Source organism: Pan troglodytes, chromosome 5, assembly GCF_028858775.2.
Source record: "Pan troglodytes isolate AG18354 chromosome 5, NHGRI_mPanTro3-v2.0_pri, whole genome shotgun sequence".
Taxonomy (NCBI): domain Eukaryota; kingdom Metazoa; phylum Chordata; class Mammalia; order Primates; family Hominidae; genus Pan; species Pan troglodytes.
The window spans coordinates 51447857-51465776 of NC_072403.2; the positions used below are offsets into that span (position 1 = coordinate 51447857).

At 44.1% G+C, this 17920-nt stretch overlaps 2 long non-coding RNA genes across 2 annotated transcripts; one reads left to right on the forward strand and one right to left on the reverse strand.

Moving 5' to 3' along the window:
• Positions 1–11681: 11681 nt before the first annotated feature.
• On the reverse strand, positions 11682–15426 carry LOC107975152 (uncharacterized). The gene is made up of 2 exons (XR_001718441.3): positions 13564–15426; positions 11682–11983 (listed from the first exon to the last, which is right to left on the reverse strand). It is a non-coding gene; the product is annotated as an uncharacterized LOC107975152 (long non-coding RNA).
• LOC107975151 (uncharacterized) lies at positions 12737–13964 on the forward strand. Its single transcript, XR_001718440.2, has 2 exons — positions 12737–12833; positions 13399–13964. It is a non-coding gene; the product is annotated as an uncharacterized LOC107975151 (long non-coding RNA).
• Positions 15427–17920: the final 2494 nt, after the last annotated feature.

Consider the following 17920-nt stretch of genomic DNA (forward strand, 5'->3'; position numbering starts at 1 on the left):
TGAATTTGCATTTCCAGGGAAGTTTTCTGGAACTATGAAAACCTTACCTTCAAAGCCCCATAGCCTCGTGGAAAGGCAGGAACCTTCCTAGGGATGCTTTTTTGGCATCCTCACTTCCCATCCTGGAGCCGCTGCCTCCTTGCGGGCTACTCTTCCCCGCCCAGTTGAGAGCCATTCTTCTCTCTCGCGCCCAAGCATCCAGCCCAGATCCCTTGAAGTAAGAGAGGATCTGAGCCCATAGCCACTGTGGGTTAGGGTGAAAATGAGAGAGAGTTCTGAATCTATCAGAGGCCCATTTTGGGAGCTTGCATTGATTTCTGTCTTTGTGAGAGTTATTTTATTGATTAATGGAATCTTTATTAGAGTTATTAGAACAAATAAAACACACGCATGCACACACATGTTAATTCATCTATACCCCTCCCAAACCACTGGCTGGCGAAATGAATTATATTTCCAGCCCTGACATCTTGCCCGTTTGTCATTCTCCTTCCTGGCCACATCAAGTTCCATCGGGTTTGAGTTTATTGGCTACACAGTGAAGTTTATGTTGTCAGAGAAATTAGCCTTGATGGACAAGGATATGGCCAGGAAATCAGGAGAGCTCGGCAGCTTCATGGTGTTGGCATAGCTGAGATGTTAGGGTGCCTGGAGCCCTCTCCAAGAAAAATCAAAGCTGGCTCTTTGCAGCAGCAAATGAGTGCAACAAGACACTCCTGAGGGACGAGAGCCTGGACGTGATTGTGAGCCGTCCAGTTCTCATTCTACTCATCCACCCTCCCCCCTTCCTCCCCAACCCTTCTGGTGCCCCCCACTGCCAAAAATCCTTCCCCGTGCAATGGAGGCAGGTCTGGGAGGCCTGAGGTTAAGCTGCTCTCTTCTACAGTTCGTGGTTAGCTTTCGTAGCTTCTTGGCTGCTTGACAACGTTGGATAATAATTCAATATTTCTTACTGAAATACTTGACCTTATTGTTAGTTTTTGTGACAAGGGGAATTTAAAGGAGCTGCAAAAATGCAAGCAAGTGTGGCTGAGAAAGGCCAGGGTATGCCACTGAATAGTGAACAGTTTCTTTTTCTGACATCTATAAAATTTAGGTGAAAACAGGTCAACATTGATCTTGGCAAATGGGAAAGCCAGTTCTATTGTTAGCAAACGAGCTTCAGAAATAAATGTAAGTCTGGTTCAATCAAAACCACGTTTGGTTTTAGAGACTAGTGATGTACTTTCTATTAAAAAAAAGTGTATTTATATAGACACACGAAGTAAAAATATTCTTTGGCCAAAAGGATCATTTTCTAAGTATCAAATCAACTTGTTGAAGTACCAGATGGGACCCCTTTCATTTTCTTTTAAAATTTGTAGGGTGCCTGCTCCCGGAATCTTCTTTTCTCTTTATTTTGAATCGGCAAGGGCCTTTGAAGATTATAATCATGTATTAAGAAAAATCCTGCGTCGCCTAATGTTGGGACTTATTGCAGACTGCGAACTCATGTTTGAGAGAGAAATGAAGTTATAGGATTCAAATATATAGCTCTCCAGATTTGGCCTGAGTCTTAGAATCATTTTTATGGGCTGCTCTCAAGAGTTTCATATGATATGTTTGAGCTCACAGAGGAGGAACATAAGAGAAGTTCAGTCACTTGCCAAATCCAGATCGTGGAGGGTCAGTTAATTTTAGCCTACTGGCAGCTTGCTGATCTTATTTTCTCTCTGTCCTGTCCTGGGATCATCTGGAGTCCTTGTCCTGCTATAGGAATTAGAACAATCATAGGGGTCAGAACTCTTTCTTCTCCCACAACCTCCCATTAACAGATGAGGAGACGAAGCTCCAGAGTTAAATGTGTGTTGGTTTATAGGATTCTAGAAGGATTGACTCTTTATCGGGAGATTTAAAAAAAATTGAGTTGAAATTCACATAACATAAAATTAATCATTTTTAAGTGAATGATTCAGTGGCATTTAGTACACTCTCAATGTTGTTCAACCACCACCTCTGTCTAGTTCCAAAACATTTTTATCACCCTAAAAGAAAACCTTGTGCCCATTAAGCAGTTGCTTCCTAGTCTCACCTCCACATCCATTTTTTAGTATAAGTTGACCTGATCAGCTTGGTTTCCACAGAGTGTCCAGTTAGGGATTCACAACTTTAAATAAGGCGTGGCTGTATTTCTGGATGGGACTGAGAGGAGAGAGGGAGTATTTCTCATGGGGAACAGCAGAGGTCCTGGGCTGGGATCGGGGTAGGATGTGGGAGAGACAGAGTCTGGAGTCTCATGGTAACACAGAATCAAAGACTTTCTGAATGTGAGGGAAACATCTGTTGGGGTAGCTGCTCTTTCTGGGGCAGATTTTTGGTCTCCTGCAGAGGTGATGATCCCTTTAAAGTTCTCACCATTCTCACTCTTGAGTGTCCTGCATTCCCATCTAGGAGGTGTCTTATTCCTTTAATTTGTGTTGGTAGGCATCCAGGTCTGGCACCAAGCAGTCCCCATTCTGGAAGCCGGGAGGTAGTGTAGTCTCACCCAGGTCTTGAGAGAGAGGTCTCCCCGGGATGCTAACTATAAGCTGTCTCCTTCAATACCCATCATCCCCCCATATAATCATTTTCAAATGGCAAATGATAATGAAAGCTTTCCTCTATTTTGCTTCCAAGTGTCAACGTATCTACACAGGTTATAGATGCATATGTGAGTTGCCTATTTAAGGAAAAAAGAGGTTTGAGGGGTATTCGAGTATGTTCAGGGAAGACTGAACATTGCCTTGGGTTGCTTTCCAAATGCTCTGTGGGAGGAGGCCAGGAGCATGGTCCAGAGACTGAAGAACTAGGTTGTTTTTAAGCTGCCTCTGGGCAGGGTCGGGAAGTGGTCTCTCCTGAGTCAGGTTCCTTGTGAATCTAAGGGTAGCTTAAAGTTGGGACTGAGACAGGAGTGGGGAACCCAGAGGCCAGTTATGGCACTAAAAAAGATCTGTGCGTAGATCCTGAAAGGAAAAACCCAAGTCTCTGACCCCCTTGAGGTCACATGTTCTGGGGCACACAGTGTCCAGGTCTCATGGTGACCCTTCTTCATGGGGCATCTGTTTTACTGAAGAGATTGGGATGGGTGGGGAGAAGTTAAACAATGTAATTGGTAAGTAATTTCAACCATTTTTAAAATTAAAATGTAGATGACTAAATTATGAAATGCAGTATAAAATTCATAGGAGTTGTGAAGATAAAGCAGGACTTTGGTGAAATCTACTTTGGGCCAAACCCAGGCAGACTCCCCGGTACTGAGGCAGTTAGGTGGCTGTGATAGAAATAATTGTGAAGTCCTGTCAGTGTTCAGGGCATGTCCCCAGAGGCCTATGGAGTGGTTAGCTCTTGTAGAATTTTCTCCTGCATACCTTGTCCTTTCACTCATCCAACTCCATCCCTTCCTGCAAAACATTTCCCACCTCCTCCATGAAGATCTCCTTGCCATTCTGACCCAATTGCTCAGTGATAGTATATGTAGCCTGCACTGTGAGTTTGGTCCTCCAATCCTCTTATACTCTGTTTCAGTTATCTATTGCTGATTAACAAATTATGCCTCAACTTTGTGATTTAGAACAACAGTCATATTATTGCTCACAATTCTGTGGATCAGGGATTCAGTCAGGAGTCAGCAGGGCAGTTCTGCTCCACAGGGGATCAGCTGGGGCCATTCACTTGGATGCATTCAGCTGGAGTTGGGCTGGAAAGTTCAAGTAGGCTTCACAAACATGTCTAGTTTCTTGGTGCTTCTCTACGTGGCCTTTCTCTCTCCCAAATGGCTAGCTTGGGCTTCCTCACAGCATGATGTTCCCATGGTAGTTAGAATTCTTACATGGTACAGGCTTCTAGGAGGCACAATAATGGAAGCTACAGGTCTTTTAAGGTCTACCTTGGAAGAGGGGTGGGCAGGATCACTTCCACTGTGTTCTCTTTGTCAAAGCTAGTTACAGGGACCTGCCCAGAATCAAGGAGAGAGGAATAAGTGGAGAGGCAACAAATTTAGAGCTGTCTTTAAACTATTACATGTATTAATAGTTGAAACCCATCGTGACTGACTTGGAAGCCCATGATCTTAATCACTTTGCAATGATTCCTCTTAGATATGATGGTTCTCAATGATCCCTCTCAGCGCTGATTGCAGTGGGACTTAGTGAACATCTGGTGATTATTTCAGGGTTCCAGCATCAGTAACAGGTGTACAAGGAGAAGAGATTTTGGGCATGAGGCATCCCTGCACAGGCAGACACCTCTTCGTCAAGACACAAGGATAGGAAGCATCATGGTGATAAGGAAAGTGAGTGTTTGGCAGGAAAAGATGAGTCCTTAGTGTTTTGTGAATGGAGTCATTATATGCTTTCTTGAGTCCTGTAATAGACTGAGTATATGTCAAATAACCGGCAGTTGAGGGAGCCTTGGTAAGGGGGAAATAGGGACTCACATCACTTTACGTTTCAAGATCTGCAGGGAAGTGCTAGGTGGCAGGAGTCCTCTGAACTTCCCAGTGCACCTGGGGGCTGCCCTGGCCATCACTCAGAGATCCAGCAGGGTCCAAAGAGCAACCCTTCCAGGAAAGCAGAGCTGGGACTCTCCAGAGAAAGAGGCTATTGTTTCTTGCCACTTTAAGTAGCTGATGACAGTACAAAGGAATGCAGTTACGACCCTCCCTTCTAACTATGAAGGATTAGAGACTGAAGAACCAGACTGTGAAAGCCTCTGGGCACGAGGTGTGGGAAATGCTGCGGAGGCAGAGGGGAGCCAGCGTTTCTTGGGGATGGCAATGTTGATTCTAGAATTCTGCCCCTCTACTTCTCAACCATGGGACTCTATCTCACTGGGCCTCCGTTTTCTAATACACACATTGGTGATATGAGAAATGCACAGTTGTGCTGCTCAGGATTTTTTTTAAAGAATTAAAAATTTAAAGGATCTTACATGGTGCTTGCCACAGGATAAGCACTTACTAAACATTAAATTTTTTATCTCCAAAATGTTAGAAAAGTTGCCTTAGAAATTGTTGAATTCCATTTGTGAATGACCACGCTGAGGCCTGGAGATGTTAGAATGATTTTCAACATGTTGGTGAATCCACATTTCCTCCTCTTGGCCCAGGGCTCTTGTTTCTGTTCCATAGACATTGAAGCCCCTCTGTCAATGCATTTTCATCATAGCCACACTGGCCTTTGTTCTTGAGCAGAGTACTTTATATGACCCCAAAGAACACGCGGTGACCCAAAGAGAAAATCCTAGCTTCAAAAAACAAAGCAAAACGTTAAAAAACAGACAACCAAATAAAACCAATTAAAACACCAACAAGTTTTAACATGAAAATCTTTGAATAAAGCCATTGCCATCCACTTAAATCACATTAGTAAGCCCTTACTCTTCTCTTTGTATTTTTTTCTATTTTAGTTAAAAAAATTATTTTAAAGATCAGAGTTCAGAATTCTTATTATTTAAGGGACGGGGTCTTGCTCTGTTGTTCAAGGTGGAGTGCGGTGGCAGGATCATGGCTCACTGCAGCCTTGACCTCCTAGGTTCAAGCAATCCTCCTACCTCAGCCTCCTGAGTAGCTAGGACTACAAGTGCATGCCATCACACCTGGCTAAACATTTTTGCAGAGATGCGGTCTCACTGTGTTGCCCAGGCTGGTCTCTAACTCCTAGCCTCAAGCAATCATCCCACCTTGGCAAGTTCTGGGATTGCAGGCATGAGCCACTGCACCCAGCCAGAATTATTTTTTAAAAAAGAATATGTCTCCTTCCAGGCTGTGCCCCACTCCACCCTTGCCTGCCACTTCTATACCAGACAAGTTTTACGCAAGTCCAAATTGGTCTCCCTCTTATCAACAAGTAGCACTGGGAACTTTGTGGTCCATTGATAAGGAGTCAGGGCATTTCGGTCGATGGAAATTAGTTGTCCAGATGAGATGAGAGTCAGGAGGCCTGGGTTCTATGAGACATTATACCAGGGCCCTGTTATGTTTTGCTGCACAACAAATCACCCCAAAACTCAGTGGTGTCAGAGAACAACATTTTATTATGCTCACAGACTCTGTGGATCAGGAATTGGAGCAGGCACACTAGGAATGGCTCATCTCCACCCTAAATATCTGTGGTCTCAGCTGGCCACCTCGAAAGGCAGGGGGTGACCTGAAAGGCTGGGGGCTAGAATCTTCTGAGGCTTCTTCACTCACATGCTGGGTGCCTGACTGGGCTGGTCAAAGGACAATCTTAGCTAAGACACTCTCCGTGGGCTCTCCAGGATAGCCGTCTCAGGGTAGTTAGATTTCTTCCATGGTAACTTGGGCTCTGAGAACAAATGTCCCAGCCAACTTGGCTGGAGCTGTGTGACCTTTTATGACATAGCCTCAGAGGTCATGTGGTGTCTGTCACTTTCACCATACTCCATGGATCGAAGCAGTCACAAGCCTGCTCACATTCGAGGAGAGGGGACCCCATCTCTCAAGGTGGGAATGTCAAAGATTGGCAGCCATGATGTTAAATGGTCACACATGGTGATCAAGTTTTGGAACACTGAGAATCCACTGCCTGACCGGATTGGTGCTGCTTCCACGGAAAAGAGACAGTCTAAGAGATCAGACTTGGACATTGATGTATTGGATCTTTGGGGCATTTTTGAAGGTTTAGATACAGAGTAATTAAAAATGAGACTATCTTGGGTAATCCTGGGAGGGAGGTTAAGAGTTTTAAGCAGTTTGCTTAAGATTTTCATTTGCCACATCTGAGAAGTGGATTCACCACCATCTGCTTTTTAACTGGAGTGGGACTGCCCAGGCGACACCAAAGGAAGCTTACGCCCGGAAGCATGTGTGGGCATGAACTAGACTTTACATTTTTTTCTACCAACAGCAAAGGAAATGGCAGTGCAAGGAACTCTCCCTAAGAGCCGAGAAGAGGGAGCAGTGGCTTCATTAGGAGGAGGTAGTTGGGCCCCACCCACTAGCCTTCCCCCCACCTGTGTACATACCCAGAAGGAACATCGTTTGTATTGAATCCAAAGAGGAGCCTTTGAAGCCCTCAGAGATCTTCAGAGCAAAGTGCTGGGTGAGGTCAGGGCATTCAAGAGGCCTGGATGGAGGGAGGGAGACTGGGTGTGTGCCAGCCCAGGCCACTTCGAGGCTGCATGCAGCTGGAGGGATGCCCCACTCACAGCTAGGCAGCCCCAGAACAAGTGGTCTGGGGCAAGAAACACAAGTTCACCATGCCGTTCCTGACCTCCCTGTGTTCCCAGAGTAGCAAAAGTGTGTGGGGAGGGGAGAATTAGAGGACTGAGAGCTTGCTTTGTGTTGGGCACTGCGTTAGTCACTTTGTGTCATTAGTCAGTCTCATTTAATCCTCACAGTAATCCTGTGAGGTAGGCCTTATGATTCCTAATTTACAGTTAGGAGACTGAGGCTCAGAGATCTTAAATATCATTTTTAAGGCCACAGAGCAGTAAGAGGGGATGATAGAATTCCAAAGAGGCAGATTTCATTTGCCGTTCCAAAATCAGCATTGTCACAGGACAAGGACACCACCCTCTGTTCTCCTCTTCCTGTCTTCATTCCATTCCACACTTTTTTCATTAAACTATAATATTTCCATCACTAGACTTCTTGATGCTTGCAAAACCTAATCCCTTCATAGTCAGGGTCAAGGAGTTTTCTGCAAAACATATTTGAAGAAATGATGACCTAGAGTTGTGCTGTCCAATGAGATAGCCTCTGTCCACATGCGGCAGCACAGCTCTAAATAAAACTAACAAAATTAAATTTAAAATGCAGTTCGCTGGTCACACTAGGGCTCTTTAGCCACATGCAATGTATTATTGGACTGTGCTGCTTTAGAGAGTAAGTCGAGAAAGAATTGCATTTTCATAACTAGTTCTACTGCTAGTTTAATTAATACTTCTAATGGTACTTGAGTTACTTATTTATTCCAAGTCTTTCTCAGAGATAAAATAATAGACTTTTTTTTAAACAGTACTTTGTAGTTTACAAACTTCATTCTAATGCAATAGCCTTGCAAAGTAGAGTAGGTAATGAGGTTATGAGTGAAGTAACAAAGGTTCCAAGAGGTTAAGCAGCTTAGCCAAGGTTCTACAAACAGTAAATGGTAGAGCTGGGGCTTCAATGCAGATTCTCTCGCGTGTACTCTCCAAAGGGAGAACTTGTGTATATGATGCCTGAAACTATTCTCAGGCAAAATTGTTAAATCAAAAGTAATTTTTTTGTGTGTGTGTGATGGAGTGTCACTCTGTCATCCAGGCTGGAGTGCAGTGGTGTGACCTCGGCTCACTGCAACCTCTGCCTCCTGGGATCAAGCAAGTCTCATGCCTCAGCCTTCTGAGTAGCTGGGATTACAGGCATGTGCCACCATGCCCAGCTAATTTTTGTATTTTTATTAGAGATGGGGTTTCGCCACATTGGCCAGGCATGTCTCGAACTCCTGACCTCAAGTGATCTGCCCGCCTCAGCCTCCCAAAGTGCTGGGATTACAGACAGTGAGCCAACATGCCTGGCCTAAATCAAAAGTAATTTACCATAGCTAGGTGTGATGGAGGATAAATATCCAGTACATGGAAAGGTAACCAACAATACCTAGTCAGGTACAATATGTGTCAAATTAATATATAAAGAATAAGTCATTCATTCATTCATTCATTCATGTATTTCATGTGAAATATGTCCCATCCACTGTTCTAGACACTAGAGACAATAACAAAGGCAGATAAACGGTAAATGCATAATGAAATAAACAACATCATATCAAGTTTTGATAAGTGCTTTGCATAAGCGAAAAGCAAAGAAAGGGCAAGGAGTGGGTGGCGATGTTGTTTTAGATAGGGCTGTTAGGAAAGAGCTTTCTGAAGTGGGCACACTTAATGGGAACCTGAAGAAAGTGAGAGAGTGAGCTGTAACTGTAGGAGAAACAGGGCCAAGCCACAGGAGCCATGAGTGTGAGGGCCCTGGGGCAGGCACATGCTCTGTTTTTCTTCTTGCACTAACTAATCTTATGTTCTTTATCTGATTATATATTTATTGTCTGTTTCCCTGGGTATAATGCCCACACTTGGCTCAAGAAACAATCAGGAGGCTTATGTGCCTGGAATGTAGTGGGAGAGTGGGGAGCGGTAGGAGAAGTCAGGAGGAGACAGGGCCGAAACATGAAGGACCAGCAGCAGGCTGTGAAGGACTTCAGGTTTTCTTCTGAGGTGACTGGGGAAGCCGTGGTGGTAATGGATGGAGGGCACAAGCTTTTTTAGGCTTTATTTGTTTTATTATTATTATTAATTTAGAGACATGGTCTCGCTTTGTTACCCAGGCTGGAGCGAGCACAGTGGCAGGATGCTAGCTCACTGCAGCCTCCAACTCCTGGGTTCAAGTGATCCTCTTTCCTCAGCCTCCCAAGTAGCTAGGACGATAGGTACAAGCCACAACACTCAGCTAATTTAAAATAATTTAAAATTATTTTTTGTAGAGATAGGGTCTTGCTTTGTTGCCAAGGCTGATCTCAAACTCCCAGCTTCAAGTGATCCTCCCACACTGGCCTCCCAAAGCACTAGGATTTCAGACATGAGTCACCAAGCCCAGCCTGTTATATTAATTTTAATCCAAATTTTTATTTAGAATACTTTTAAACTTTCAGAAAATTTGAAAGAATTTTACAATAAATACTCTACCTAGATTATTCACCAATTAACATCTCACTGCATTTCTCTCTCTCTTCTTTCTCTATTTTCCCCCCTCAACCACTTTAAAGTAAGTTTCAGATATCATGACACTTTAGGCATAAATACTCATTACATATCTATATATCTATATATATCTATATATCTGTATATCTATCTATATATCTATATAGATATATTTATATACGTACATCTCCAAAACATGACATCACACCCAAGAAACTTTAATAAAATAATATTATCTATTATTAATATTATGTATTATTTAAATATTAAAATATGTTAATATGTAAAATAATATTAAATATACTAAACAGCAATATATTAAAATTTTCAAATTAGCTCAAGAATATTCTTCATAGCTCTTTAACAAAAATTCTCTGATTTGATCAAGGATCCCATATTGCATTAGCTGTCATGTCTCTTTCCTCTCTTAATTTGGAATAGACTAGACCTCTGTGGTCAAATTAATATATTAAGAGTAAGTCATTCATTCATTCATTCATTCATTCACTCATGTATTTCACTTTTCCACCTCAAAGTTCCAGGAGAGGACTGTTCTAATTCAAGAAAACCCAGCTCAGTGAGTGCAAAGGCTTGGATGTCTGAGAATAGGACCCCTTTAGGAGAGGCCCAGGGAAGAGAAGAGGAGCCTGGTTCGAAAAGGGAGACTGGGGCCAGATAAGGGAGATTTTAGGTATGAAGCGAATGACCGGGGCCCTAGGAAGCCACTGAAGGTTTTTGTCAATGGCCCAGGGAAAGCAGTGTTCATCTGGCTGCAGGGTGCAGAGTGGATTCGAGCTGAGAAAGCCTTCATGGTGGAAACGTGTGACATGGTGGCATTTGCCTCTGCCTTTGTCCTCTCCCCAGCCCCACCCAACTCTTCCTTCCTTCTGGTTACCAGAGCAAAGGTGTTATTTCCTATGCCTTCCTCCTCTGCTTCTGGCTGTGTTGACCTCCATCCTCTGTTTCTCATCCTCTTCCTTCTTCCTTTCTGAACTGCCCCCCACCACTCTTCCTTTGAGATCCTTTACCTAAAATGGGAAGCTGAGTGAGAGGGAAGTTGGGGTCTTTGTCAGGGGAACCCACGGAACAATAGTGGAGTCCACCTGGCCTGGGTTTTCTTGAGTTAGAACAGTCTTCTCCTGGAACTTTGAGGTGAAAAAGTGAAAGCCCCAAACCCAGGAACTTCATAGTTTCCAGTTTAAACTCACCTTGCTGCCTCTGCAAATTTCTCCCTTCTCGCCATTCCTATAGGCTCCCTCTCAACCAGGAATCTAAATCATAGAAAGCTTCAGACTTAGCTGCCATTCTCATCGGCATGGAGCCGTGGTCCTCCTGTGTCCTTGCCAGGCACACCTGTGCTTCTGATGGCAGTTTCCTCATGGGGCCCTGGCTATTGCTTTTGAGGCCACAGCAGGACAGAAGTCTAGTCCACAAGTGGGGTCCTCGGTGAGCATGGCCTTGCTTCTGTGGTCTGGTCTGGGAAGTAGCTCAGGCTGGGGGGATTGCCCTGGCTGGAAGGGACAACATGGCAAATGAGTCTTGAACAGGTTGGAGTTTGTAGGGGCCACTCAAGGCCCACCAGGTAAGCTGGCTTCTCCGCTGTTTCTCACTATGAAACTCGTTCTTTTTTGTTTTGTTGTGCTGTGTTGTGTTTGAGACGGAGTCTTGCTCTGTTGCCAGGCTGGAGTGCAGTGGCGCGATCTTGTCTCACTGCAAACCTCCGCCTCCCGGGTTCAAGCAATTCTCCTGCCTCAGCCTCCCGAGTAGCTGGGATTACAGGCATGCATCACCACGCCTGGCTAATTTTTTTGTATTTTTAGTAGAAATGGGGTTTCACCATATTGGCCAGGCTGGTCTCAAAGTCCTGACCTTGTGATCTGCCCACCTCGGCCTTGAAACCCGTTCTTGCACATGTTGGTAAATGTTTAATAACTGGCTCTCTGAGAAAAAAAAAAGGAAGAAAACAAAAGCCTTTTTAATGGTGTTTACTGATTTCTGTGATGTAAATATGGCAAAGTTCCAGCTATCAATATGATGTCACTAAAACCAGGATTGAGAAGTGATGCACCGTTTTTTCTCACAAGCTGGTGTGAAGAAGACCTGGCAGTGAGAGATACTAAAATGACAGAGGATTGTATGGGACAGTGTGGCAAGTCCCGCGGCTGAGAGGCCATATGGTCATGAAAGCACGGCTCCGTAGGTCACCACTGCTCTGTCTGATGGCTCAGCTTCCTCGTCAACCATGGTAGTAGGAGCATGAGATGGTTGAGTTCTGAGGGGAAGTATGGAGGAAGAGGAAAGTCCCCTGAGTTATTTGTTTGCCAAGCAAAATATAAATTAAGAAGCTTGCATGCAGCATGGCAGTTAGCTGTAGATCCATTGGATGGAATTTTCTACAACCTTAGGATGGATAGAAACTAATGATGGTCTAGGTGTGCCCTCTATTCAATATTCTTTGACTGAAATTGAATTGATATAGGAGCAGCGTGTTGGTTTAGAATGAAATAGGACATTTCATAAGCCAGCCAAAATGCAAAAAGCAGACAGGAAAACCAAGCAGGACAGGAAAAACATCCCTTGAAACACAAGCCAGGGAGGGTTAGGTTTGAAATGACAAAAGATCTGAGCTCCAGAGAGTCCGAGTATTACATTCTGAACCAATTCCTGACAGAAGTCATGAGGCTATGGACCTGGGGAAGGACATCCATGGGTAATGGAAGCAGGTGGCTTAGGAAAAAAAAGCACCTTTCCTCTAGGCACACTCCTGGGTAATCTGGTGTGTTTGGAACAAGTATGAGCCTGAGACTGAGCTATCAGGACACAGGCCACGGTGAGCCAGCTGGGGTGTGCCAGGTGCATGTGGATCATGCATTCCCCTATTGAGTTACAACATCCTGTGGGTTCATACCAGCCTCACAGTGCTCCTTGCACAACCTGCTGTTCAGGGAGCTTTGCCGTAAGGGCAGGTGCTTCCTCACAATGAAGGGCATGGACACCTGCTGCACTATGCAATAGTAGTGAGGATGGGAGGAGCATGGAGAAGCCAAATATGTAGGAAAGGCATCCTCTTCTTAACTCAGACTGCTGAGTCCCTAATTACCAGCTGCAGACCACCAATAAGGGTAATTCCGGGTTAAGGATGAAGAAGAGATGTCATGATGAGTTAGAAAATCTCTTGACTCAATGTGGGAGGCTGGGTGGCATTCTCTGCCAGGGGCCTGCATTCTTAGCGCCACTCTGCCCTGGCTAATCCTGCTACTAGGGCAAGTCTCTTCAGTCTTGAGGCTTTATCTTCCATATTAACAAAATGGTGATGGTGGTAGTCCTAGCTGGTTTGCAAGTTCCTGTCTAATTGCTTAATTCTCTTTTTCACCAAGGCAAGTGCCAAGACTGGCTTCTGAGGAAGTACAGGGGTGGCCTAGGACCCAAACTAGCCTATTTGGTAATGCAGATGTGATTCATTAGCATCACCACCTCCATCACACAGCATTTGCCATTCTTTTGTTAGATCCAGTGCAGAATGCCCTGTGTATTTTGTCCATAGTGTTTCCAGCCTAGCCTGGGAAGTCGATACACGGCATTCACATTCTGTTTGCCATACCATGTGCCAATGGCATATGTTGTGAAATAATTCCTGGTTCCTCACTGTATCTGGATTAGGTGTCAGGATGCTTAATTTCATTGCAGGTGGAGCACCATGCCTGGACATAGTGGCCATGCTTTTATATTTGGACTGGACAAAAGGGATCTTGATAAGAGTTTAGCCTTGGAAGGACTCCTACAGAGAGCATCTATGACCCCCAAAGACAGATTTCAGGCCTACTAAAAGTCTCTTTCTCATGAGACACTTACCCATTGGTCAAATGACTTCTCATTCATGGTGTTATCAGTCCTGTTACAATGTTGTTTAACCTGTAACATGGATATAATATCTGCCCTGCCTTCATTTTAGGATTCTAGGGAAGTGCTTGGAAGAGCACCAAGTGCAATGCAACTATAGGGTTATTAATAATGTTGCTATTATACATTTTGATTGATGAGATTTTGACAATGGGAAGGCCCCTCTCTCCCCACTCTGGCCACAGGACCTGTTCCTAAAAGTACATCTCAGTCCACACTCCAAAGACATTTCTTGGAAACGCTTCTCATTGTGGTTCATTCTATAAAAAAGGTGCTCCGGCTCCAAGTGGGCATGAAAGTTCATCACAACATTTGCCATCAATAAAAACCCAATTCTTTCCATGTGAAAAGCATTACTGCTGTCAAATGGTTATTGAGTGATGATACCTGAATAATGGGAATACAGGAACCGGAAAATATACAAAGGGAAACCTCACTGGGATGCCAAATTGTAAAGACAGAAATGCGAATATCTGAGGGAAATTAGTTAAGCAGAGCACAGCACACATGCCTTCACCAAGGAGGGAAGATGAGCAGGCAGGATGGGTGGAAGGTAGGGAGAAGAAGTGCTGGGTTGAGCATGGCTTTATCCACTTCCTGGTGGGCCTGGGGCAAGTCGCTGAGCTATATTCAGGCCCAGTTACATTGTCTGTTAAATGAGAATGATTCTTCCCTCATGGATGTGTGTGAGAAACAGATGGTATCAAATGGTGGAAATGAGAGCATCAACAATGCCCTTTTGATACGTCACAGAAGACGGTAACTATGACAGCCCATAGACCACGCCCACTTTACGGCCAGCCCTCTCAGTCCAGGAACTTGTTGAAAGTTATCGTCTCAAAAATTCTGTCACAATAGCTGGTGCCTTTGCAATTAAGCTCCTTTGGTCACACAGGACCCCTGGAGCTCATTTGAGACACTTCCACGCCTAAGGGTCAGAAGCTGGTCCAGAACACCAAGGGAGCAGCCTCTTTTGGCAACCCACCTGGCTGCCTGTGAGGCTTCCTGGCCGGGATGCCCTGCTGCCTCCTCTTGAAATGCAGCTCTGCTCTCTGCTACTTCAGCTCCTGGCCACCTTCCAGTTCAGCTGCACATGCTCACATGTTACCAGCCCACTCCTGTGCCATTCTTGGCTGACCAGAAGGAATCAGCGTGGGTCAGTGTGGCAGACAAAGAATAAGGCTTTGAAGAAGTGCTGGGTTGAGCACGGCTTTATCCACTTCCTGGTGGGCCTGGGGCAAGTCGCTGAGCTATATTCAGCCCCAGTTACATTGTCTGTTAAATGGGAATGATTCTTCCCTCATGGATGTGTGTGAGAAACAGATGGTATCAAATGGCTAGTCCCCTGTGTGTACAGCTATAGCCACGTGAAGTGTTGGTAGAGTGCTCATACTCCGGTTTGCTGGAACACTCTGTTTAGGACTGTTATCCCGATGAAATCAGTAAACAGGCCCCATTTTATTCTCAAAAGTGTCCTGGGTTGGGTAATAAATTATATCACCCTGGGTATTGTGATATCTGGAGGGAGTAAATGAGGCTGGGAACTTTCCCCAAAGATGTTCAGATCCTTAGAATTCCAGTCCCTTCCTCCTCTTTTGGAGCACAGAACTTCGCATCCTTCAGTCTTGATTCACTTTCAAAATAATAATTCTTCAGTTAGTCCATTAAAAGAAATAACAGCCCCGTTTTAATTTCAGCAACGGCCTTGGAATGAAAAGACTACTAATTACTCCAATTAACCAAGCACATTAAGTGCACATGTTCAAACGCATATTAAGATACCATCTATCCCGGTCCTGAAGTTCTCGAGATGCTGGAATGCATAAACATTCAGTGGAAGAATTGTGACTGCAGAGAAAACACAAACAGAGCAGGCTGTTTGTTTGTGTGACTGCCTACTTGTGGAGAAATAACCAAGAGATGTGGAAAGACATGAGGGCTTCTCCCCAGTTTATGTTTGTAATTATTGCCCAGAGGAGACAGAACAAAGAGCTTTCTATTTATAGCCAAAGTCTAAAGGGGGTTGGGAGGGTGGGAGGAAGAAGCTTAGTCATGAGAAAACACAATTTACTATTGGCATTAATAAAATTATATAAAACTGTAGTTTATCAAAAGAACAAACTGTCTTCAGGGAAAATAAATAACTCCTTCCATTTCCTGACTCCGTATACAAGGTTATTAACTACCACTGTCCTTACCAGTGAGAGTAGAGTGGAAGTCGGCTAATGCCATGGGAACGGACGGGCTTCCTGTGGAAGCTAAGTCTGGAGCAGCGCAGGCACAAAAGCTTCAGGGCTGGTCGTGTCTGAGTACCTGTAACCAGCAAAGCTAGTGAAGGCCGCATTTCTTTAGGCACACTTCTAGCTCTCTGGTTGTTTCTCAGAGCTCAGACCTTGGGAAATGCTATGAAGGAGCACAGAAGAAGCTCAAGACAGTGCTGGCTACTCGTAAAGGATTCTGGTTGATAATATGCAGGTAGCCTCAAGGTTCAGAATCCCATCTTGCTTGAGAAGAGAACAAAGGGGTGGAAGACACCACAGTGGTGGCCTCCTCCATGTGGAGGAGCTGCTTTCCCAGCTCCAGGAGACAGTACCTGCCTCACATTATGGTTTGTTCTCTCTCTTTCCTTCCCTTTCTCTCCCATCTCTTTTTCTTTCTCCTTTTCCCTTTCTCCCACTTGTTCATCCACTCTTCAATGATTTATGCAGCACATATTCATTATTCATTATTTATGCAGCAAATATTTTGTTTTTTAAAACTAAAATGTTTGACCTATGCTCAATGCAGTGAGCACAAGGGAGCACATTTCTTGCCTTCGAGATCTTACAGCTTCACTGCAGAGACAAGTCTTTCCCTTCTGACTTCTTTATTTTGATCACTGATAAAGTAATTTCCATAATAGGCCAGGCTTTAACATTCTAATTCCTGAAGATTCCATTTCTTTCATCCCCTCTCTTCAGTCCTATTGATTCTACTTCTCCTCTATTTTTCTTTCTCTCTTCTTTCCTTTACATTTCCACTAGCATTTCTACAGAAATGGAAGGGTTTTCTTTATCTTCACTTTTTACAAAATTAATTTTTAAAAATAAGTATTGAATTATTAGATTGGCCAATCACTGTGCCAGGTAATTTCTATATTATCATCCCATTGAAGCCACCCCACAAACCTTTAGAAGTCTGTTACTGCCATCCCCATTTTACAGATGAAGAAACTAAATCTCAGAGAGGCTAAGTGACTTACGTAGGCCACACAAGTGGAGCTCTAGAAGGCCTAGGGAATGGCCAGTTTGGATACCATTCTAGAGGTTGTGAAAATGATTATAAAGTTGCCTCCATTTCCAGGTAACTGATTCCTTGCCTTTTGGTTGCTTAAGATCTTGTATCTAACCACTGGACAATGTGACTCCAGGAAGTTCCTGGTCTAGGGCACAGAGGGTACACTTGGCAGCCCCATTCGAGAACCCATGGCATGGTTGGGGTACTTCTCCATCCCTTCCAACAATTTATCTGAAGGTCCAGAGCCTCTAATGTTGTGGACTGGAATTAGGGAGGGTCCTTGGAGGACATGCAAAAGAGGATTTTTTTTTCATTCTAATCAAATTGACATGTGTTTTAGGAGGCTCTCAAGACCGTAGTGGTGCTTCATCCTCTGTTATGCCTAGCAAGGGAAGATATGGAAGATATCGGGGAGGGGTTCACTATTCTGTATGAATGCTCCAGAATGTCCAGTAAGTGAGTCTTCTGCAGAAGCAGAGTAGAGCAGGCACTGTTATCATCATTAAGTCACTTTTGCCTCTTCCTTCAGTTTCACTCAATTGTTCTTCCTATGACTGACCTGCAAGAACAAGAATAGTGAAGAAGTTCTGTTGCTTCTTTTAGATTTATCCATTCCTTCTATCTTGCATTTATGACACTGTCCCAGACAATTATTTTAGTTGTTTTGATTTGTTTCTCTGGTTCTAGTTTTTGTCTCTTGATCTCTAAATCCATCTTGTTCTCTACTTCCCACATAATATCTTATTCTCAAGCCCTTCCTGACTAAAAAATTTACAGTATCCCATTGCCTATTTTTAAGATTTTTTTTTTTTTTTAAGACAGGGTCTCACTCTATGTCTTAGGCTGCAGTACATTGGTGTGATTACAGCTTACTGCAGACTTAAACTCTTGGGCTCAAGTGATCCTCCCGCCTCAGCCTCCTAAGAAGCTGAGATTATGGGCATGCACCACCACACCAATAGGTTTTGCTATGTTGCTCAGGATGGTTTTGAACTCCTGGCCTCAAGCAATCCTCTCACCAGTGTTGAGATTA